A 25,109-nucleotide genomic window follows, 5' to 3' on the forward strand; every position below is an offset into this window, starting at 1 on the left:
ACAAGAAGCTGGAAGGGAAGGATCTCACAGATGGTTCTAATAAAACTCAGCACACAGCAAAGGAGCGTGGTGGGGGAGTGGGTTGAAATTCAAATTGTAATCCCAGTGCAAGTTTGGGGGTTAGTTTGTGAAAGAAAGCTGCAGAAAAGATCATTTGAAGGTTTGAGGTTGGGGGGGAGGTTTATTGCTGGTTTCAGTTTTTCCAGTTGCTGCAGCACTGCCTTTTCCTTCTCCCCGTATCCCTGTGTCCATGATGCTGCCTGAGCTTGTTTGCTGTGCCCAGAACCCTCCTCTGGAAGACACATATTCATAGGATTTCTGTGAATGTAAGACACCAGTAAAAGCTGTTGAGGGAGGAAAATTTTCTTGTTACAGCACAGAGCAGTAAAAATGGTGCAGAGGGAGGCTTCTGTTGCTTCATTGACAGGTGCTGCTCCTGCAGCCAGAGCCAGCAGTTCCTTTTGGCCAAGCTTTGATAAACCAGGTGTTCCTTTGTAAGAAGTTTGTACTACACGATTCATTCATAAGGATGGGTGACTAAGTACTACTTTGTCTTCTTTCTGCTTTTTCCTCTCTGATTCAAGTAATACTAGGCCAAAAATTAATCAATAAAAATTGCAGTAGGAGAGGTGCAGCTGAGGGCCTGGTGGCCTCAAACTCAACCACCAGTTCTTCTTGATGTGACAGTTTGGGGGTCATTGGTTCTTGTGGCCAGAAAACCTCACTTTCACCTCATCTCCGGAACCAAAGCAATCAAGTTTTTATTTCTTCTTCCTCCTCATGCTAATCTTTCTGTTCTTCAGTGAAAGGAAGAGTGTTTGAGAGCACACAGGCTTTTTCAGCTTACATGGCAGCCCTTGGGGAGGTGTCTTCATCTTGCTGTGTCAAAAGCTTTTCAAATCAGCAGCTCAGGAGTAGCAAATCCTTCAAACACATGAGTAACAGATACTTGTTTTTGAGAGTCCTTAAGCATGAGCAAGTCATTAAGTACTTCCTTTCTCCCTGTGAATCAGTTCTATTTTAAACAGTATATTCACCGTGTATTTAATATTTTAAAAAGTAAAAGAAGTTTTAAACTCTTTTTCTGAGTCTCCTGTGTAGACCCATGACTTTGTGTTAAAAACATATCTGCAAAGGACTGCACGTTCCCTCTGTTGATGTATTCCCTTTCCTAATCTCCTTTAGGAGTGGATATATTCTGTCTGAAGCATTTCTTTGCCCAAGGAGACCATTTTGAAGTGAAGAAGTTATTACTCTGAAAACAGAGTATTACCTGATGAACAACAGGGTGATGCCACTTGAAAATGCAGCCTCTCTAGTGTTCAGCAACAACTGACAGCAGTATCCCCTCTGGAAATCCTGGTCTGCAGTATTTTCTGTGCCAGGTGACCCTTTGGCAAAGCTGTCACACACCCATTGTGTGAGGGAGGCCTGTGGAATTCCACTGAAGGAAATCCCATGTTTTAATGAAAGGCTTTGGCTGTGGATATTGACCCTGAGATGTTGTTATGCTCTGCTTACACAGTCAATTTGGAAAGAATCTGTTTCCCCTCTCTTTACTGTGTCATGCAAAAAGGATAACTAATATGAATATTTATAATTAGGTATTTTTACAGGGGGCTGTGTCCAAGATACAACATGCTGAGACATTAAACAGCACAAATGTTGCCAGAATTCCACCAGCTTGGCAAATCTGACAGCCAGCTGAAGGCAAAGACTAGTTTTTATGATAAAAATCAGGCCATGTACTGAATGCTAAAGCACTGCCAGTTGTTCACAGCCCGGGAAGAGTTCACTTGCAATCACCATGAATAGGAAAAACATTTCCCAAATGATGCTTTGTTTCCTTGTGGATTTGCTTCCGTTTCTGCCTCCTTACACAGTCAGCAATCATAATTCAGATGGTGGGGGTTGAAACATAGCCTTCGTGTTACTAATCTTGTAATGAGGTACCCCTTTATCCCGGGCTGTCACTCACATTGACAACACAGAGGGAGCTGCTCCCAGCCTTGGCAGTTGCTAGAAAGTCGGGATGTTTTGCAGCAATGGCTGGTGATTCATTTGTTTAGCATTCCTCCCTCTTTGTTTTGTGAGGACAGCTTGAAGGGGACTGAGTCACATGGCAGCTCTTTTCATACTGGGCTTCTACCGCCTTCAGTCTCTGCAAGAAAGCCAAGGGAAAAATGGAGGGATTTACCTACATCTTCATTTAATGTTAATTGTCTAATCAGAGCAGCAGCTAAAAGGAAGGATTTCATGTCACATTCATCAATTAACTTAAAATGTTGTAAATTAATCTGTAGTACTGGGCACTGGAACAGAAGTGAATATAGAGTGGTTTAATTCTTTTTATTTCGAGTGGTAAATCGCATTTTTTAAGTCAGTGAGCTGCTTGTGAATACAATGACACCCGTATATATGATCTTTGTACCACCTGTTGCCTTAGCTACCATTTAATATGCAATATGCTCATGTTGGAGATAAAATGCTTTCTGTGTCACCTATAAAATATAACATGATGGCAGTTTTAAAGAACACCTCAGTGATCCTCACAAGCCATAGGAACACCAGATTTATATAACTGTGGCAGTGAATCTCTGCCATCCCCAGCTGTGCCAGAGTTGTTGGAGTGCAGCTCTGCAAGGAGAGGCCAATGGCAAGCAGACACCTTTGCTCCTGCTGGGCAGAGCCTGCAGAATTCTGGGACAGAAGTACAAATGCCTGCATTGCAGCCCAAATTAAAAAATGTGCATAAGTGTTGATATTTTATTCTGTGGATGCAGCTCTGGCAGTGTTTCCCTGTTTTGGTGTTCTATAGGGACGTGCCCAGAGGTGCCCATGATTTGGGAGCAGATCCTCCAGGCTGCTGGAGATGGGGTCACCTCAAGCACTAAAGGAGGAGAAATCCAGCCCCCTCCCCAGGCAGCTGCTTTAACTGGAGCCTGCTGCCTGAATCCACAGAGTTCCCAGCCCCCTGCTCTTCTAGCCAGGAAAAAAGACAGTTTGGAAGGGGTTAAAATTTTACACAAATGTGTCACCTTATGTGGAGGGACTTTAAATATAATCTTTAAATGCAGATGTTCCCTGCTGTGAAACGTTTGCTCATTTCTTTGTTCTTCAGGGCTGTTTCTTCTTATTTCAAAAAACTCAATAATATGCAAAAAAATTTTGCTGCCAAGTGAGGTTCACAAAACTACCAAGGACTGTGGTGTTGTCTCTCCATTCCTTCTGGAGGACAGGGCCCTGTTCTCCTTCCTTCCTTTTCTTCCCCTACCTTGTATTTCTAGCTAATCCTATCTGCAAAAACAAACTCTTTGGTAATATTTAGGTTGGGAGAAGATGATTCAATTTTCTCCATCCAGAGTAAGCTTTTGACTCATCTCTAATATCTCCATTTAGATGATGAGCCATAAGTTCAAGTTTAAGGCTAATTTATTGGCTCTTGCTTTATCTACCTCCAGTAGGAGGGCATTTACCCTCATCCTCAAGTACACTTTCAAGCACATAATGTGTGTTTTCTGTTAGGATGGTTCATATTCATCTCACCTGTTGCTACTCATCTGCAGAGCTATTTCAGTATCTTCCTTTCAGAGGTCCTAAAAAATGGTTTTTGTTATGGTAATCGTTGCCAGGGCATTTTTCTTATGCTGCTCAGCAGTTGATGGCTTTGCTTGTCATGGTGCTCAGTCTGTGCAGGCTCACCAAGCTGTGGTTGCTTTGCACAGAAGTCTGAGTGCTTTGCTCCTTGTTATTTGTGGCTTTCATAATATGAATAATTTGAGTTTGCTTTTCTTTCTGCCAAATTTGTCATACACAAATGTGTTCACACTTGAAGTCGCAGAAGCAGAATACCAGAGGGGAAGAGATGAGGAGGAGGAAAAAAAAAAAAACCACCCCACAAATAAAAGCCCAAAAGAACTAGACAGTGCTGTCTCCTTGCATAACTCCAGACAGCTCTGGGAGCTTTCAGGCACAGCCTTGACACTCTCAGAAAAACAGCAAATGCTGCTCTGCTGGGAGACGAGCCTGGAAATGTCTCTGCCTGTTCAGGAGTGCTGGGTTAAGGGGAAGATGATTTGAGTGACTTACTGGCCTAACCACCATAACCACTCTGCTAATGTGTGAGCAGAAGTAACATAAACCTGTGCTTCTGTTCTGTTAAAACATGTAATGTACAGAGCTAGTTGTCAGGATATTTCCTAGCTCATTCTGTATATTTTGTTTCGAAGTTGTAATTAAAAATTAAGAAAATTACTGAGATTACCTGCTCCTTTTCCTGGGAAAAGTCCTTAATTATTCCAGCTGGCTTCTCCAGGCTGTTCCTCAGCGTGTGCCTCCAACCTGTGCTTCCATTGCAAAGCTGCAGTGTGGCTGCTGAGCAGATAAAATTAAAGGAAGACTGCAGCAGGATGCTCCTGGGGGACAGCAAACAAATGGAATGTTAAGGGAGAAGACAAAAGTCTGGTGTGCCAGCTATGCAGCCAGAATTCTGAAAAGAATTCCAGTGTCCTTTGACATGGCTCTTGCAGCATTTCAGAGATCAGGAAGTCACTGAAGAAGGAAAATTAACAACAAATCAGATTTGAAATTTGTTGGAAATAACCTTATTTTCTGTCCTTTGCAGAAAATGTTGCTGTCCTGACCAGCAGTCATGAAGAGGAGGGGGTGAAGCGAATTTGTCTGGAGAAATAGGAAGTTTTGAAGTTTTCAGTGGGATTTATTACCAGTGGCTGCAGGAGGTGTTGCCAAGCCAACCGTTGACACTGGAATGGATGAAAGGCCTCAGACTTGAGCGGTAACCCATCTTCCTGACATCTTTTTATTTCCCTAATACAGAACCATTTGTGTGGATTATAAAGGATTTTGTTCTACTACTACCAGAGTTTAAATAGAGCAATCTTACAAGGGTCAAACATTGGCTGAGCATGTGAATGTGTAAGCTTTGTTCATCAGCAAAAAGTCTGAATTTTAGTATCTGGTGGTTTACTCGGTAGTTGTAATTTTTTCCTGAGGGTTCATCCCATCTCTTCACTGAAAAACAAAATCAGATTTTGTAGATTTGGATTTTTCTCCATTGGTAACTGTCCTTCCACTCAATGCCCAGCAAAACTGCAGTTTGGAACAGGTTGTAGAAGCAGCTCTGTCCCTGATTTTAGTTATAAGGTAAGTACTTTGTGTGACTTCTGCAATGTATGGAAAGACACACATGGTACACCAGGAGGTTGCTTGTTTCTGCTAGACATCAATAGTTCCTCAAAAAACTCTTCTTTTGCCATTTGCTTCTTTTCTTTGCTTAAGCAAGTTCTTACTTGCTTATATTGTTCTCTGCCCATCGTTTGTAAATGGGTTTTAAACATCTGAAATACCTCTGTACTTGAGACCTGTCTTCCCCAGGTCAGTGTACTAGTCAGAAATACAGAACTGTGCTACTTTTAAAAGTCAAAGTGGTAGTAAAAAGACCCCCAACTCCTCATCACTATCCTGGTGTAGGCTCTGTCCCTTTGCAGCAGTAGGTGAAGTGGAGCCAACCACTAAAACCAAAAGGTTTAGGAAGGATAGAGGGGAACTGCTACACCTTTAATACCCCACAGAGATGAGATTTCAATGTCTTTTGAGACAAAAGAGTGAAAGAAGGTTTTTTTACCCTTCTCAAAGCCTGACTGACCCTGTGTACCATAGAATTTGCCTCAGTTTGGTTACACTGATGGGAAACAGTAACAGGTGTCAAAAATGACACATCACCGTGTTTCTTTCAGTTGGCATGAATTAAACAAAGGTAAATCTGAAATGTGTGGTGGTTTTGTTAGAATTGGTTCTTTCACATTCTGTTCTTGAGAGGAGAGCAAACAGATCTGACAGTAGTTTTTTGTGACTTATGGTAGAAAAATTAGTCCTGCATTTCTGAACCTTATAAATATACCTGTTCTCCTTTATCAGTCCAGGTCAGGTATTTATTCCACCCACATATCATAGGCTGTGTTAAAACTTCAGTGTGAGAAAAGTCAGTGCCCTAGAAGGATTCTCTCCTAGTTTCTGTGAGGTTAAGGGCAAGATTTTAGAAAATGATCTGCATTAATGTAGCAGTTCCTATGTGAGATCCACACTAAGGCTCCTGTGTCTCTTGTGAGAGGACAGTCAGGCCAGCCCTTAGGAGCCTCCCAGCCACTTTCAGCTCAGTCAGTGCATCCATCAGACAGTCAGTAGGCTGTTGGGGTTCTTCCCTAATTGACTTCCCATCTCCAGGAGTTGTCTGGTTTGTTGCCAGAGTTGCTTGTATGCTGTGGTAGTGTCTCCTGCTGCACTGGCAGGAAGGGAGGGCTTGCAGATTCCATCTGTCTGCACTGGTGACAAATGAAGCTCAAAAAGGGACTCATAAGAAAAATGTTTTTCTTCTTTCAGGTTTTCAGGTTTGCTGTGCTCTTGTTAATGCTTTTTCTGTTGTTCTCTGTGCCCCTGCAGTCCTTTCTCTTTGAACGTGTGCACATTTCCTTACAGATCTCTGATTCGTTGACATGTCTAATGAGAACAAGAAAAAGACAGTTCCAGTTTGTTTTGCAAAAGCTGTGGAGCTGGGGCACTGCAATGGGATTTTAGGTTTCTGTAGGGCACTTCAGAGCCAGAAATATGAGCAGCACAAGTTAAAAAGCAATACTAGTCAAAAACTCTTACCCATCCTTACTAAGGAAAAGGCACCACCTTGGCTTGTCATTATGCAGCAGGTCAGGAGAAGACACAAAGAGGTTGCAACCACCATCATTTTTGAGGAAACAGTTTTAGAAAGCTGGAAGGTGATGTTTTCTTTGTTCCCCTGTATATCACTGCCTGGCAGAGCAGCTTCTGTATGCATCCAGCCTTTGTCCAAAGAGCACTAACTGTAAATCTGCTGGGGCTAATGGCTTCTGCTGAGGAAAAAGGTTCCCATAATTGTTTCTACATCCAAATTACTATTATTTAGCTGATAAAAGTGACAATCAGAGGCCCAGGAACAGGGATAACAATGCTACTTGATAGATTTCTCTGCTGGCACAGGAAGACCTTAATCTGCTGAACATCAAGAGGTCTGTGTGGTTGAGGGAAGTGCTGGGTGAGCTGAGTGGCAGGAGGCCTGGGAAGAGCCAGGGGTTGCTGTTTTGGGCAGATGGATGTCCTTCCTGCTGGAGATGCTCTGGAGTGGCCTAGGTGGGAACTGAGAGGGTGAGCATACTCCTCCTGTCTCTGAGAACAGCTGGAGGATGTTGCCTGGGAGGTGCTCTTGGCTGAGGGATTTTAAATGGGAGGGTTGTCTCTCAGCTTGAGAGCACATTTTTTCCGCCTGACTCACTGGGTGAAATCTAAATGAGTGATAAAATTTCTAAAAGTAATGTTGAATTGGTCGGAATAATAAAAAGTGGATTTATCATCAGGAAGGAAGAGCAAAATAAGGGCAAAGATTGAGTGCAGAGGAAGTCACCACCTTCCCAGTAACAATGGAAGGCCGTGGGCAGCTCACACACCTCTGTGCAGCAGAGTCCTCCTGGCTCTGCAGCCACACAGCAAGTTACCATTGGAGGGGATTCTTCTGAAACCCTTCCCAGCCTCCTTTCCCCTGTGCAGAACCCACACACATTCTGTGGGATGCTTTCCATTGAAAAGACACTGCAGTACAACGTGTTTGCATAGCTTAACTTGCCATGTAGAACACAAGCCTGTGTGTGAATGAAAGGAAACTGCCCACTATTCCTCCAGAACTCATTTTTTCCCAGGAACAACACCAGCCTTTGTTGCTTCTTTTTGACTTGTGTGCTGGTTTAAAAGTAAACCGGTGGGAGAAATGAACCCAGCTCAAGAGAGATTACAAGTCAGAGTTAAAATTTACTGAAAAGAATACAATAAATGCAATGATACAGAGAAAAAAGTGGTTTTAACCCCCAAAGATGGATGTATAACCCCACACCCTGGGACCAGAACAGAAGGGTGTTCATTAGCCCCTGTGCTGAGCACCACGTGGCCCCCCTGGGTGCAAAGTAACAGGAAAGGAAATCTGTTGATCCAGATGATGGTCACAGTCCTGTTGGAGTGATGATCACAGTCTTGTCCAGAGTGGCAGTGGCAGTCCTGGTGGAGTTCTGGTCCTCCTCTGGATCCAAAGAGTGGTGCCAGAAGTCCCAAAACCCAAAGTTTGTATACGCTGAAGTTCAGGTGGGGATGTCCAGCACCTCCCCCAGGATGGGGAGTTTCATGGTGGGTGATTTAACTCTGTGAGTCACGGGATATTTTTGGAATCCTTGATGGTCTGGGTGTTGTAGCTGCCTATTGTGCCAGTCCAAGGTGGCCCATGAGCAGAGATGACCCCTCAGGCTGGGTGTGAAGGTGCTGATGCCTCCCCGGAGGGAAGTTATCACAGCTGAGACATTGGTGTGAAAACAAAAGAACACTGCCCTGCCTTTCAGGGTTCTTTAACACCCAGCTTGTAGCCTGAGGTGTCAGGTGTGCCCTGGGCAGCTGCTGCAAACAGAAATTACACAGAGGGTGTAGAATACACAGTTTTGGTTATACCCACATAGTGCTAAACTGGTCCCAGCCCCTATAACTAGAACAACTTGGCAGGTAGAACAAGGAAGGAGCAGAAAATGCTGGCACTGAAGAGGAGTCTGGTGGGATCCATGTGTGCTGTAGATCAAGTGAGGTACCTGCAGGGAGGGGCTGTTGGCTTAAATGCATTTTTAAGATAATATTATTTTAATGATTTTACATTTCTATACTGTGTTTCCTCTGTGCATTCCTGAACAGCTTTGCCAAACTTCAACTGCTGTATCAATTTATTTGTATTCACAGTTTGGAGAAGCACTGGGAACAGAGGCACTGGGCTGTGTGTGCACTCGGCTGCCTTCTCCATCAGGGTTGCAGGAGTCATGGAATTATAGTGCTTAAAACAGGGAAGAGGGTAGGGGAACAGGGTAACTGCAATTACATATAAACAAAAGAAAGATTCAAAATCCAAGATTTTTAGCTCTATCTCAAAAGAAGCTGAAGATACACCCCAACCCAAACACATCCTGAATTCAGTAAGGAAATAAGACTCTTCTTGACCCAAGACCTGGCTTGCTCGTTTCTCAGGTCCAACCAGGCTTTCCCATCTGAGGTTTAAATGACTGAAGGCTGATGCAAAATGGAACCACTGACAGACTAAGAAACAATAACATAAAAATGTTTATTCCATGTCTCTTGTATGCAATTCTTTCCAGAGAGCAATTCCCATTTTTCACTAGCTTGCAGTAGCCTCTTCCACTTATGCTTGTCTCTGAAATCTGCCCATCACAGGTGTGTTAAAAATACTGTCCTTGTCAGTTTAGCTCACAAAAGGCTGTGTTTGCTGAAATCGTGCTGGTGTGATGGCTGTCCTTGGAAACTTCAAATAAATGGGACAAAATGGAAACATCATCCCATAAGTGTGTGAAGCTCCAAACCAGTGCTGCTCTTCATTTTGGACACGCTCCTCTCTGTTACATCCAAACAACTCTGCTGCTGCATATTGGATGTTGTTGCTCTTTTTGTGATGGGATGGCAGATGGATTATGGTGGGAGCAGGGAATTCTCAGTGGTGGGGAGATGAGAGGCTTTCCTCGTGGTGAGGTCTCAGCTTTTCATTTGTTCAAAATTCGTAACGAATTCACCCTCTCTGAACTTTCTGTCATGTGAAGCTCCTGTATTTCACTCTGACATTTCATTTATCAGCTGTTCAGTTGGTGATAATTACATTGTATTTTTCATGCTGGGTCCTTTCATTCTTCTCTAGTCTGTTATTATGTGTTGTGGCCTTGGCAGGAAACACATTCCCATTCTTTAAAACAAAACAAAAAAACCACCAAAGAAACCCTGAACAAAGCTCAGATCCTGCTGATTAAGAAAATTATTAACTTCCAGTGTTGAAAAAGATAATCAACACACCTGAACCTGCTTCAAGCAATAACCATGAAATGCAGATAGTACCCACTTTATGGGCAGTGTTGGATACCCTCAGACACTCCAGCAACCACCTCATACAGAGGGTTGCAGCAGCAACATCCCTTATCTCACATTTAACACAAAATAATTGGAATTTTGGAGGCTTCTTGGATTCCAAGTGTTTTTTTCAATTATCTCAAACATCCATTTCCATAGGGTGGGACTGGATCTCCAGAGGTCCCTTCCAACTGTAATGATCCTGTGATTCCTTAACTCTCCTCAGGATAACTCTCTGAAAATGCCCACAGAACCAAGTGCTGATGATGCACAGTCTTTCTTCCTTTGTTCTTCCAAAGCAGGAGTTTTTTCAGCCCAATCATCGCTATCTTAAATATGAACATTAGCATATACGTATTTTAAGCAAAAATACTTCACAGGCAAATAGGCAGGGCTTGAAAGAGACTTCAAAATAGTTCCAAAAATACCTGCCTTGCTTTCTTTTTCAGCCTTGTCTTATATGTCATTCTTTATGTGAGTTAACCTACTTTTTTTGCTAAGCTCTTATTTTTGTTCCATTACTTTTCCATTTCTGGTAGTAAAAATTCTGTATATTCTCCTGGGGAAAACTGTAAGTTACATTTTAACTTGCACCGTGGTGATTTACATTACAGTGGCATTCCAGAGATATTTCACAAAATTCAGACTTTTCCTACAGAAGTTAGGCTGTGTGCAAACATAACTGGGATTCTTTATTTTTCCATACTAGATAGGAAGGTGTGAGGACAAACAAAATACAAAACAGAAAAGAATCCCTAATCCAGATTCTTTAGATTCCTGCCTCCCCACCCACATTTTTGGAGAACACTGCAGGCACATTGCTGAGACATTGGTTTTCTGCTGTACAGCTCCACCCAAGATCTGTGCCTTTGCTGTATTGCTGTTCTTACAAACATCTTTACCAGGTTAAAAGATTTCCGATTTTTCACAGTCATTTCTTGAATTCATAACTAGAAATAAGAGTTCCCAGAGCTGCCACTTGCTAACAAGCAGTGACACAACATTCCCCCCTGATCAGTGCATCTCTGACTGGCTGTATAACCATCAGAGGGATTGAATCTGTCCAAAACCTCCTGTTTTCAGGAAAAGCACTGCTGAAAATAGAATTGAGAAAGGCTTCCTCTTTCAGGTGTTTTTTTTTCTGCAAATACAGTTCAGGTGGCTCACAATTTAAACATATATTGTGTTACATGCAGGAGCCAGGAGTGTACTGACAGTTCTGACTTCCAGATGTGTCAGACTTCTTGAGCACCATGTCTGCTGTCCTCTGCTGTAACAGTTTGATGTATGCAGTGGCAGTCAACTCAGGATATTGGACTTTTGGCATAGTACCATTTGCTTTTTATATCCATGTAAAGCTTACTGAGGAAGATACCCACCCCCCCCCCCCCCCCCCCCCAATTAAAAGGTGCCATACCATGAGAAATAAAGAGGTATTACCAAAGTTAGGACCACTAGAACAGTTTGGGGTTTATTTTACTACATCAGTGTTGTGGTTTCAGTGTGTTTAAGTTTAGGGCCTTAAGTGAGTGAACTTACAGTTATTAAATGAATCAAAACTTAGGAGTTTGCCTTTTTAATGGAAAAGTCACTTCTTCTGCAGCTAAAGAAAGATGGCACCGAGCTCACTGAAGGAAAAATAATCCTTGCCTGACTATGACTGTATGTTAATGATTTTCAAGACTTTAGTTGATGATGTCCATTAAGCTTGATGTTGGTGATGGATACAAAAATTAACCTTGAATATCTGAATGGTAGTGACGTGCTTGAGTCTTGCATCAGTCAGTAGTTGGTTAATTATCTGAGTATCAGTGCAAAGAGAGCAGGCTCCAGCTGGCTGTAATTAGGGCCGAATTGTTCCATTCCTTCAAGACAATTTTTACATTCATGGGATCTGCAGCTTTCTGTTGTCCTCATTTCCTGCAACATAAAAGCACTTGTATCTCAAAGAATTAAAGGGGGCAGACAGTGAGAGACTCTGTGGATAAATCTCATTAATATCCTTAGCAGTCTGGCTGAGAAATATGCATTGCAAGTTCTAAATAAATTTTAAAAAAATAAAATAAAAAGGGAAAACAACCCGCAGGAGTCATAGCCAGAAAGTGTTATTTCAGTTGACTAGAAGAAAAGGTGGATCTTTAGAAAGCACAGTGGGTTCTATAAAAGCTGAAATCTGCTCTGTAAATTTTGGGCTTAATGAGGGACCAGCAGCCTGTGTGGGAAGAAACTTGGATGGCAAATCAGGAGTGCATGTGACATAACAGTGGATGAGGAGTCAGTAATTCAGCACTGAAAGTGCCATAGATCACAGCCCATTAGTTGAAGAAAGGCTCCCTGGTTTCTGCCCTCATGCTGCTGAATTCCTGTGCTGGCATTGGCTTCCAGAGGTCTCCTGGCTTTGGGAGACTCCTCAGCTCCCTTCAGTTCTCAGGTCATCATGACCTGGGCAGCTTCTTGTTGCCAGCCTTTATTTCAACTCCTGAGCAAGACTGGCAAGTTTTCAAATTGTTACTCTGTTTGGGAAAGAAACAGCCTTATGTTTAGTTTGCATATTATAATTCCATGTTGGTATCTCAGTGCAGAAGGGATATGCAGGAACTGGGGCTGGGGGGGAAGGCAGGGGGGGCCAGTGGGTGTGAGCCTGAGAGGGTCAGAGCAGGATCTGTCTAGGCCATGATGCTGCAGAAAACTTGTTGCTCTTCACCTGCTGAAATCCCCACAGACACTACTTGAGGTGCAGGGGGTGACAGAGCTACAGCAACTGCCTGGTGCTGGTAGTAAAAATTCTGTGTATTCTGGGTGTTGGTGCTCACTGCTGATGGTCAGCAGCCTGTTCTGTTGCTGACCTGACCTGACTCCTCCCCATCCACAGGTGGATTTGCTGCAGTTTGAAAGCTGAGGCTGTTCTGAAGTGACAAGTGGTGAGGGTACATGCAGGTGAGCATCTTCATCTAATTTTAGTTTACAAATGCCTTATAAAGGAAGTTAGTGAAAACACTAGTTGGTAGGGAAAGATGTACAAGTTAAATTCCTTCTTCTTTATTAAAAGCAAATTAAATATTTTCATAGGTGGTAATAGTTGCACGTGTCTGTATTTGCTGTTCAGATTAGCTCTATTCAGACAGGCATCCCCAGCAGTGAATGTGCAGATACCTGAGCTGCATTTAGAAAATGCTTTTGCCATGTGGTCACAGAACTATTAGTGCTGAGCTGTCTGTGTGTGAGCAATCACCCTGCAGTGCCCTGGCACCAGCACTGGATGAACACAGACAATTCTTGTGTAAGAGCACTTTAGTGGTCCAGGTCTGAAGTGTAGAATATAGACCCAAGAAAATAATTTTATTTTGTGTCCTGAAATAAACTTTTCCAGTTTCCTTTTGTGTACTTGATTATTAATAGAGAATTATTGTTTTGCTATTTAGACAAGAATACTGTACTTGCTGGCGTGCTGCTATGGAAGTTTATATTCTCTGAGTATAGAATTTATAATCACAGATTCTGTTTATTGACTGAAAGTAAGTCTGCTAATCCTCAGTATTGTGCTAATTTCCTGGAAACTTTACTATGACAGGTATGAAAAACCAGCTGAAAAAAGTAACTGATACCTGATCTGTACGTACAGACCTGTTTCAGCTCTAGTCATACAGCAGTGAATCACTTAAACATGGCTTGATGTTAGTTATTCAGTCCAGTGAGTAGTTCTGAGCAGGGAGAATTGATGAACTGTTCTCCCCCACTTTAGAATCAGAGAATTATTAAGGTTAAAAAAGACCCCAGTGATCACAGAGTCCAACCACTAACACAGCACTGCCAGGTCCACCACTAAGTGCCACAGTTACACAGCTTTTAAACCCCCCAGGGATGGTGACTCCACCACTGCTCTGACAGCCTGTGCCAACAGGGCTGGACAATCCTTTCAGGGAAGAAAGTTTCCCTAATATTCAAGCTGACCCTCCCCTGGCACAGCTTGAGGCCATTTCCTCTCCTCCAGTGCCTTGTTCCCTGGGAGCAAAGCCCGACACCCCCCAGCTCCCCCCTCCTGTCAGGGAGTTGTGAGAGCCAGAAGGTCCCCCCTGAGCCTCCTTTTCTCCAGGCTGAGCCCCTCCAGCTCCCTCGGTTCCTCCTCATCAGACTTGTGCTCCAGACCCTTCCCCAGCTCTGTTGCCCTTCTCTGGACCTGCTCCAGCCCCTCAGTGTCTTTCTTGTCGTGAGGGGCCAAAACTGACCCCAGGATTTGAGGTGCAGCCTCAGCAGTGCCCAGCACAGGAGGGCAGTCGCTGCCTTGGTCCTGCTGCCACACTGTTGCTGGCACAGGCTGGGTGCTATTGGCCTTCTTGCCCACCTGGGCACATGCCAACTCGTGTTCAGCTGCTGTCACCAGCACCCCCAGGTCCTTTTTCCAGCTTTCCAGCCACTCTGCCCCCAGCCTGGAGCTGCAGGGGGTTGTTGTGACCCAAGTGCAGGACCCGGTACTGAGTCTTGTTGGACCTCATGGGCCTTGGCCCATGGATCCAGCTTGTCCAGATCCCTCTGCAGAGCCCTCCTGCCCTCCAGCAGATCAACACTCCTGTCCAACGTGGTCTTGTCTGTGAACTGACTGAGGGATGCACTCAATCCCTCTCATGCAGATCATTCTCACAGGCCAGTCCTTCTCCTTCCCTTTAGCCTGGGTTAGCACTTAGCAAAAGGAAAAGAAGGCAGAGGGGAAGTAATTAAGGCCTTTCCCACCCCACATAAGTTCCCTTTCCTCAGTTTTGATTTCCAGCAGGGGAATTTGCTGCAAGGCCCCAGAAGCACCAGTGTTGGTGGCACAGCTGTGCCACAGCTCTGACACTGAACATACAAACTGTGGGACTGTGACAGGTTCCACTGTGTTTGTAGGCCACACAGCCATAGTCTGCATTCTGCATGTCAGTGGTTCCCAGCAGTCTAAAGATGATAGGTTTTCCAGGCAATTGAGAGAATTCAATTATCACGACAAAATGTTAAAGGTACAACTTGCAACAAAACCCAGGAGCTCTTCAGAATCTCCTCTACATTGTGGTTCATGAGGTGATTATTCCCATCGTGGCCCTGCATTCCCAACTACCCCACCTCATCCAGAAGTTTAAGCCTGTGTTGTAACTTCAGCATGAGGGATAATGTTTCCTAATTGTTGAGTTGCACATTCAGTGCAATAACTGCTGACCTCTCTCTGCAGTGCTGTGTCACAGAAGGAACGGCTTTCGTGTTGCAGCCTGATTGGAGTGCGCTGTAATGCTTCATGCATCATTTTAATGGCACTCTCAAAAAGCCTGGTATCTCGGTATGTCATTATCTCAGACTCTGCAGTTGTTGTTTCTTATTTAAATGTCCTATCTCACTAGAGATTTAATGTAATTAGAACCAGCCTGTGGAAAAATCTTTTTCTATTATGTCTTAGCTATTGTTCCAGTCAAGATGGTAAAGCAAATCAAACAGGATATAATGAAAATGATAAAGCCATTTGCAAGAGGCAGTTTTCTCGAGGGAAGTAAAAGGCAGCACCACTTTTCATTTTGCTTTGTGTTTCTAAACATGGCATGAGCCTGGAGTAGCTCTACTGAGAGTTGTCCAATTCACCTGAGAGCAGAGGCAGGTACAGCTGACAGCAATCTGAGTTGGCTGATCCAACAGGGAACCACAAGTACCACAGCAATCAGCTTCTTCCACTGTTATTGTTGCTGTACCAGCCTGTTCAGTCAGCACCAGGTCTGCTTGCCAGCAAAGGTGTGTGTGAAGGAGCTGGGTCTGTGGGAATAAGCGTCTTAGATGGGTGTTTTTTCCTCCAGATGTAGCATCCTGAGTGGGGAGGGACATGCAGAGTGTGGTGTCTGAAAAGGTACTGCAAAGGTACTCATACCTAGAGCCTCAGTGTAACGTGTGTCCAGCCAGAAGTGATGTTCCTGGGGTAAAAGGATAGGGAAAAGAGTGTCAGAGGCTTTCTTGGTCTGGTTTGGAGGCAGGATCACAGCAAGGCAGGAGGCCTCCTCTGCTGGGTGATTTCTGAGCTGTTCAAATGTTATTACTCTATGTCTCTTTGCCTTTCAATTAGGTTTATAATTTTATGTCAGAGCTGTTTTGCAATATCTTTTCTCTTTTGTGCACAAGCCGCTTGTGAACAGGCTTTTGTATTATCAGCATGTGTTACAGAAATCTATATTAATTCACAGCAGTATTGATAAACTTTAAGTCTGAGAGCCTTGATCAAGAGGCTGAGTGCTGTGGAATAAAGCTAAACATGCAGTGCTTGCAGGGGGTGATGGCAGGGCTTTCAGTCTTGCTATTTTAGCTCCCAACAGCTGTGAATAGATGGATCAAGTGTCCAAGTGGGACAATGCCTCACCAGTACAAGCAGCTGAGTTTGTCTTCTGTTGGGTTTACCTGGGACAATGGGGTTTGGAAGTGCAGAGTACAGCCAGCTCAGTCTGTCCTCACAGGAATGTGAAGCAACAGAAGCAACAGATCAATCTTGTTTTTCAAAAGCCAACGACAGGGCAATTCAAATGATCAACATACCAGTAATTCAAATGATAAAAAAATCATTAGTTTAATACCTACAAACTATTGTAAAACTTCAGATGTAATGGGAAAAAAAAATCTACCTGAAAAAATTCTCCTGTTTGTACTTTTCTGGGTTTGGTGATGACTAATTTTTAGATCACCTGTGCACATTCATCTTTTCTGTTGCCTTGAACCCTGCGGAATTGAAGAAACAGTAATTTCTTCTTCTTCCCTTCCCCCTCTTCCTTTCTTGTAAAGAAATGATTAAATACTCAGAGTACAAATGCTGCACATGAATATTTATAAGAACTTTTATAACATTTAGCAAGGCAATGCTTCATGGCTGTCTCTTTCTGAATGCTCATAAGAAAGTACCATAATTTCTTCGAAGCTGCACTGGCTCTTTATTATTTGCTGCTGGGTTGGCAGGAATTGGAGGCACCTCGGGGCTGCAGGGCTGCAGTCAACGATGACAAAACACAGAGATCATTGGGGTGTTTCCTACTTTTCTGATAAAACACTTGGCTTGTGTTTAACATCTCATAAGAATACATTTTTCATGCGTCATTTACATTTAAGTTGCAGAAAATTGCCAGGTAGAAATCTTGTTACCAGCATTGGATAAATACCTGATTCCTGTGTTGGTACTTTGGTCCCAGAGAAACGGAGTTAAATGTCTTCTGCTTGGAATACTGACATTGTGGGACCATTAAGTGGCCCTGGAGCACACTCTGTGAGCCACTTGGAGGGTCCTCCTGTTAATGCAGAAACGTTTTAGCCTCCACTTCTCTGCATATTGTCTCTTTATGGCAGGGTATCCTGTGCATACCTAATAGCATGTGCAATGCCCCAGAGTGTCACACACCCATTTCTAAAAAGTAAATGGAAACTGGTGGCTCCTAATAGCAGTATTTATCCCCTTGACATCCTGAGAGAATTTAGATCAGATTAAGCACTAGAGGAGAAGGAAGAAAGGCTTTAGGAATAAGCAAAAGGGAGAGGGGAATAGAGTTTTGGTTTGTCAAAGCTGAAGATAATTTTAGAACTGGGTTTGGAAGTTCCTTGCTCATAACATTATTATAACCTCTCCCCTTCTCCCCTATAAAATAGTTGCCAGAAATGCATGTGCTCCTGTCCACGAGGTCCCTCTATGAATTGAAGACTTTTATTTCTTTAAAAGAGGGACTGTATTTTCTGTATTGGAAGTTGTCTGTTGGAACTTTGTACGTGATGTGTAGGTCTGTGTGACATGGTGAGCGTTTCAAATGGGGTGGTGCTGAAATGTTCCCCTTGTTGGGGTTGGTACAACAGACCCACTGTGAGGGCAGAGTGGGAATCATTCCAAAAACCATTGCTGTGGGCAGAGCTCTGTGATCTCCCCTGGAGCCAGCAGGGATCCACAAGGGTCCAGCTGGGTGTTGGTGCATCCTTGCTGGCTGTGTTCTGACAGGCTGCTTTCTACAGTGTTCTGTAGTTTTACAGCTTTCACTGGACAAGCTGGCTAAGTTAATTCTTCCAGGAGTTCATTATTAATGTAGCTTTTCTCTTTTGTAATCATATTTTCTCAGTTTTAAGTCTTTTATTCTGCTTCTGTTGAGTATGTCTCGCGTGGATCTCGATCTGAAGATCTCAGAATGTACCAACATATTTAATGCTTGGGAATTTCTTTCCCTTTGTGTGTGTGTTTATAAATATGTATAATACATAATTCTCTGCTACTGCAATATGCAAACTATACAGGTGTATTTTTAAAGAAGGCACTATTTATGTGATTTTAACCCCTGAACTGCTACTGTGATACTGTAACTTTCAGTGATTTCAGTCTCTTCCCCATGTTTTGCGCACAGCAGTTAACAGAATTACTTTCACAATTATCAAAGGAGAACCGAAGGAGACTATCAACAAACAGTTTAGTTTACATTTCAACTAAAGCTGTACACTTGTGGCATTACATTTATCCCTATATATTACAATAATAATATTGAAAGAAAATTATGCTCTCAGTTGTGCTTTAGTTGTGCAAAACTTTCAAGCCAAATACCTGATGCATGACCTCTGTGAGAGTCACAACTTGGTTACCACTGTAAGGAAAGTGTGTATTCACCTGAGAACTCTTCCAGTATGTTTAGCAGCAGGAGTAATGCTGGATCTTGGGATAATGGTCCCATGTTTGCATCTATAAGCAAACAAAGGTATTGTCCACATTGTTGTGGAGTAGCTCATCAAATCCATCCAACAGATGGATCCAAATCCATTCATAAAAAAAGCTGTTGGATGATAATAACTACAGGAGTTTTTGAATCACATTCTTTGCAGGAAAGACTAAAATCAGACTTCAAAAAAATTAATTTGCCAGCTCTTCCTAATTTATTTCTTTAGGCTTTGTTTTTAGAGTGTAAAAATGAAGTGTGCACCAGGAAACACAGAAAGCAGTAAGATTCCAGGGACCTTTAGAGACTTTTCCTTGTCTCTGGATCCTGGCATATTAAAGGTTAATGGAGATTTGAGGCAGAATGTATTTTATTACTTCTCCAGAGCCTCAGACTACTTCTTCCATCACAGGCTATAAAACCAAACCCCTCACTCAGGTAGTGAACTTGCTGCTCGAGCTTCATGTCTCAGTTAAAAGGAGGGACTGTGGAGCCCCCGTTGGTGCCACGGGAGGTGCTGGGCAGGGAGAGGGACCTGCCCGTGCCTCCTGCAGCTCAGGCATTAACGAGGCTGCTGCCTCAGCTCAGCGAGCACCCATCTCATTATCTCTGGCGAGTCTCTTCTGCCCTTTCCCTTCCCGGTTCTTCTTTCTCCAAGTTTAGCATGTAATTAAAAGAGTGCAGTGGCTGAGGAGCGAGCAGGGAATTTTTCCCAGTGCCGTTCCCTGTAGGATGTGATCCATCGCCCACGCGTCCCAGGGCCGGCATTGAAGAGCTCGTCCCATTTGTCTTACTTGAGGTTTAAGCGAAATCATCTGCTGAGCGTTTCAGTCTATCCCTGTGCACTGCAATTCATCCAGCTCCTCTGAAGAGAAAAATGGGAAAGTAAGACATGGTTAATGTACCAGTCTTTTATGTGGAGAGAACAAATTTGACATAGGACATTAGAGATAGAGGCTACAGTCTATCTTCTGGCTGTACAATGCTAATTAGCGTTATGAACCCATCCTTTTGTTCAGCCTGGTGGGTTATATCAGCCTTGGAAGGATTCTGGGCTGGAACAGCAGCGCAGTGTGTTGGGACTGCCTGGCTTTTGGCACCGGAGCGGGGTTGGCAGCAGAGCAGGAGCAGCTCTGGGCTGGTTGTGCACCTGCTTCCCGACAGCACCGAGGGACAGGGATCGGGCTCTGGGACACGGGAACACTGCGGGGTTTGTGCCACAGGGCCTGGCGTTGGCACGGCCAGAGGGGAGCGGAAGGAGCACTGTGGTGAAGCTGCTCCTTGGAACCAGCATGTTCCAGGAAATGCTCTCAGCTCTTCCTCTCTTCCCACTTTTCTCTTTAGTCTTCCTGTTCCTGCCACACCATATGGAAGTTAGGGAATTACTTTGCTCTCTACTGAGAGAAAAAACAAGAAATGGGTATTTTTATGTAGCAACAATCTTTGTATTAACACATGTTTTGAGAACCTGCACAGCACAGAGCAAATCTGCTGCTGTTCCTCAGCAACCCAGGGGCCAAGTCCTACACCTGCACCCAGGCATGATAAGCAACCAATAAATATCCTATTACTCAACTTCAGCATTTTTATTTTTTTTTTTTTACATACTGCATTCTGGCATCCAGACATGAGTCTGCTGCCTTTATTGAGCTTGACATACTGCAGTTTCTATTAAAATTAAGTCTTTGGGATCCCTGTTAACATACCTAGTTTCAACAGAAGGCTTTATAAAACAACTGACTTTAAAAAGATGACATTTGCACGACGAGAAATGATTTTTACTTGAAACAGTCATAGAGGGTGAAATTAGTAGTGACTAATTTTCTGGTCATGCAAAAAAAATATTTTTGCAAATCACTGAAAACCAAAAAATTAAACTTTGAATCTTTGTTTGAATTGTTCAGACTGGTTTTTCTGTTGAAAACCTGATACTATTGCAAACCAAAAAAAAATCTTGAAAATAAACCACAAATTCCTTATATTTGCAAAACCACATGTCCTGTCTTCCTCATGCCTCTCTGTGTCTTCTTTGCAGATGCTAGAGTTTAGTGATCTATCAATAGCTAACTTGGTTAACAAGTATACAAAAGGCTAAATGAACTTTTAAATCTAATATATTTTAATTTCATTTTTCTATGTCGTTATTAAGAAACAACATAGAAAATGCCATGTATATTCTGTGGGTTAGGCCTGGATAGAGGTGACAAGTCTGAAACTGGTTTAGGTAGGAGGCTGAGTTGGATGCTCTGTATTAATCTTCGTCCTAAAATTAGTCAGGGTTTATTTATGAGTAGCCTGGAAAAAAAAATGTAAATAGAGAGAGCAGGAAATTTGAAAGCAAAGATATTCCCTGGTCGTACTGGAAAAAAAGATGGAGCAAATACGTTGTATTTATTATGTGCAACTGTAAACTGGGAATAAAAGAGTTTAGGCAGGGCTTGCCTGACTCCACTGAGAGAAGCAAAGATCCTCAGAAGCTTGTGGAAGGCGTGAGCACACCCTTATCATGAGTTCTGGATGCCAGTCTGGATGTAAAAGGACAATGCCTGGACACCACGTGTGGAGGGATCTATTTGAGGAGTGGAAGGGTTTGTTTCCATTGGGTTTGTCACTGGTATGAAGCTCCAGGAACACGGTGTTGTGTTTGGAGAGCAACAGGCCGAGGGTGCTAATAACAATTCACAGGAGTCCTTGGAGGTTTGGGCAGCTCCCTTTAGAGAGAAGACTTGAGAGCTGAATTTATTTATATTTTTATTTTAAAATAGCAACGTAGAACCAGTAGTACTTGTTGAGTACGGGGCAAAAGTAACGAGCTAACACTGCAGTGAGAGCTGTTGGGATTGCCGTGGCAATTCACCCTTGGACAACAGCCAGGATCCCATACCCTGTTGGTGTAACCACAACCTGCCACCGTGACTAATTAAGCCAAGGTTGAGCCCATAACCTCAAAACCTGCAGTCCAGACTTTCTTTCTGTCTGAATTGCAAGGTTAATACTACAGAGAGCACGTGGGCTCTTCTGTGGACCCTCCGTGGGAGACCTGGCATCACCTTCCTGGGCAGTGTTGGTGGAGCAGTGGTGAGGAATCCTGATTTGGATTCCTGAGCCATTTTCTTCATATTGGTGTTGTCTCCTAAGCTATGTAGGGACTGAGCCCAGGACCTCAGCAGGGGGCAGTGGGAAGAGTTTTTGCCGCTGCCCTGCAACTTGATGCTGCTTGTTCTCTTAGACTCCTTCTTGTTAAAGACAATTTAGTTCCAAATGGCACAGTGTTGCCTAGGGCAGGAATAAACCTCCCTCAAGACCCTCCAAGAGGGCAGGTAATTGCAGCCTTTCCTATTTCACTGGGGCTGGCAGTGACAAAAGATAATTGCCCTGAGCTTGGTGTGGTTCCTGGTGTGGACTCATAGCAGCCCTGTTTGCTAATAAAGTATTCTGTCATAAAAACCTCGTCTGAAAGGTGAGGAATTCAGAGTGTGAGTCTGCTTTTACTTTCAGATCCCTGTGGATTGGTATTGAGTTATCTCAGCAGCACAAAAGTAGAAAATTCACACTGTTTTTTCTGGATAGAAAAAGCTTTGCATTCTCAGGATTCTGTCAAGCACAAGTAGCAAAATTTATGTTTGGCCATCAGCTCCTTTAGGAAAACATTTCAATCTGTAAAAAAAAGAACTAAAGAAAGAGAATTGAATATGGGTGTTGATTTTCTTTGTCTTTCCTTTGCTACAGCTCGTTTGCTATGCTTCAGCCTTGTTTCCTGCTGTGTCCTGACCCTGGAGTGAGCAGTGGCTGGGCTGCAAGTTTGGCATTTCCAGGTATGATCTGCAGCTCCTTAATTAGTAGCGGAGTGCTCGGACAGCAGGGCTGGCCAGGGGTGGGAGGAACAGCTGCTGGGGCTGTGCCAGGCTCCACTCCAGCTGCTGGGGTTGGCTGTGATAAGACACCTCTTCCTTTTAGGTGGCTGTTCCTGCTGCCCACAGAGCAGATGGGTTCCTAGGGCAGGTTTTTCCTGCCTGAAGTCAACCTTCTCGGGAGCAGCAAATGATTCCTCCTTCCCCTTTCCTCCTCTTACAGCACTGGCTAAAAATTACAGTGGTTTCCATACTTGATAGGTTTAAGCATCTGTCTGTGAAAATGGAGGGTATTTCTTCTCTCATGGAGTAAATCAAGCAAATTCCCAAGCTGCAAAAAACCAGTCATTGACTTTAAGGATAAAAACTAATACAGAATTTCTATTACATTTCCTTTCTTATTCTGTCCTTGATGGTATTTAATGATGCCTTCACTGCATAGCTCTTCCATGTATGGATTCTTTTAAAGTATGGAATCAGATGTTGTGGTCTAAAATAAATTCCTGGAGTTTTGTCTGATTGGTTGGGTTTTTTTCCCCTGCCTTACATCGTGTCTCTTTTGGTAGCCTGAAAAGCTAATTACTGACTGTTGGGTGCCCTGGGTTTGGCTGTTTGTCCTTTTCTGTCACCATGGAGGGAAACAGCTGCATCACAGAGACCCCATGATATGCCTGGAACACTGGTGTGTTGTGGCAGGTGTTTGTGACTGTCAGACACAACACTTAAATCATAAGAACAAGTGAAAAATCAATTCTTATTATGAATGCTAAAAGCATACAATTCCAGTACCTGCTAATGCCTTTTCTGAATTTCATCTATGGTGGTGCTTTTTATTCCTATTAGCATTTTTATCAGTGGTGGCTTCCCATTTTACGGGGATGGATTCTGGGCAAAGCATAAGGAGCACCAAAGAGTATCTGTTGTTACTGTTGAACACTGAAGAATATCTGTTGTTGTTATTAACTTCAACACTAGTAAACATTAATATCTTTAACCTTGTGACTGAGAGATCATCACTCATTTCACTGCTGTGGCTTATGGTTGCAGATTAAAATTTCTTACATCCATCGTGCCTGGTGAAGTAGCTTATTGGGATGAATAAATGACATACTAATTAGGAGAGCAGGCTGAGAGAGAGCAAGCTGCTTGAACCAGCTTTGATGACCAAAAAATTACCTGTAGCTCATTTCTCAAGATTATCAAAGAGGTCCTCAAATTAGAATGGCTGTCTTTGATCATGGATGTGAGGAACAAGGCAAAGTGAGTGCTCCAAGCAGATGGCAGTGGGAGGAGATGGTTGCTGTGGAATGGGAAAACGAAGGAGCTTTCACAAAGATTCAGGCCCCTTCCAGGCACTTGCTCCACCATGTAGTGAATGAGGTATCAGTATCAGGCTTATTTTTATTTATATTTTCCACCATAAAATAGCAATGTATGTGTTTTCAAAAATTAAATTGTTTAGGTTAGTTGTAGAGAAAAATGCCTTTTTTTTCTCTTTCTTCTGGAACCTTGTTCTGATGTTTCTATCCTGTAGCATGAAAACATTCAAACAGTACTGATCTTTAGTAAGACTTCCACCTGGCTTCCTTACCTTGGTAACGACCATGGCCTGACTTAGGTATTGCTTTGTATTTGTTTGGATCACTACAGGAAGTGTTGGGGTGACACAGTCCCTTGGCCCAGGTAGCTCGAAACCTGAGGCCCCAGTTGCCCAATATCAAACATGGTTGTGTAGTCACAAAAAAGCAGAAATGAGCACAAGGAATGTTCCAGGGCTGAGCTGTCAGTCTGGGACAAGAGTGACAAAGTGTGGGAAGAGGAGAGGAAGGCCTGACCTTTACTGCTGGGAGATAATGGGATGTCAGTGTTATTGCACCATTTAGTTATTTTGCTGTATCAGACTAAAACCACTGAAAGTAAAGAGAAGGATGTGGAAAAAGGAAGAAAAGAATCATGCCCAGACTCCAGTGTGGAGTGGCCCTGCCCCTAGCACTGCCCAGACTTCCTAAATGAACAAACTGGAATAATCTAGTGAGGGAACTTTGTTCTCAGCTGAAATGGTTAATGCTTTGTTTAAGCACTGAAATTGGGAGCTGTGGGTTTACCCCACCTAATACAACTGTCTGTGGCTCATCCCAAGTATAAATGTCTAATTGTTCCTCTGAATCCATCAACCTCTTGATCTCAGTGCCAGCTTGTTTCAGGCTGTGTTTTATGTGGAATAATTTTCTTCTTGCAGATGTAAATATGCTGCATTGAATTTATTGTTCTTTTTTTGAGATAGATACTAAATGGGAACACCCAGTCTGTCTGCTTTATGTGACGGATCATTTAATATAATATCATTTTATTTGTCTCATTCTGAACTAAACTATCCTAATCTGAAGGGATTTCACTGAAAGGATGAAAAACTTCCCATATTAAAATAGTTTTGTGGCTGTTTTATGCAGCATTTCTTCCTGAGATGTCATAAATAGAACTGAACACAATACTCAGTAAATCATGTCATTGATTTTCTCACACAGAAAGTGTGCAATCTGCTCGTTCCCTTGCATATTCTCTTGCACCATTTGCATGTCCTGCAGTTAGGAATTGGTGAAAACTT

At 43.1% G+C, this 25,109-nt stretch overlaps 1 protein-coding gene across 7 annotated transcripts in view; it reads left to right on the forward strand.

Annotated features, from left to right (window-relative positions):
- The window catches only part of PEAK1 (pseudopodium enriched atypical kinase 1), a 112,555-nt gene that overhangs the window by 44,327 nt on the left and 43,119 nt on the right, over positions 1 to 25,109 (forward strand). For 6 of the 7 annotated variants that reach the window (XM_027657819.1, XM_027657826.1, XM_027657822.1 and 3 more), the window contains 2 exons: positions 4,625 to 4,795; positions 22,383 to 22,468. The gene's annotated coding sequence lies outside the window, so the exon portion shown is untranslated. The remainder of the gene's footprint in view (positions 1 to 4,624; positions 4,796 to 22,382; positions 22,469 to 25,109) is intronic. The other variant, XM_027657825.1, reaches the window with a different exon arrangement.

Source organism: Corapipo altera, unplaced genomic scaffold (assembly GCF_003945725.1).
Source record: "Corapipo altera isolate COAL_440 unplaced genomic scaffold, ASM394572v1 308, whole genome shotgun sequence".
NCBI lineage: Eukaryota > Metazoa > Chordata > Aves > Passeriformes > Pipridae > Corapipo > Corapipo altera.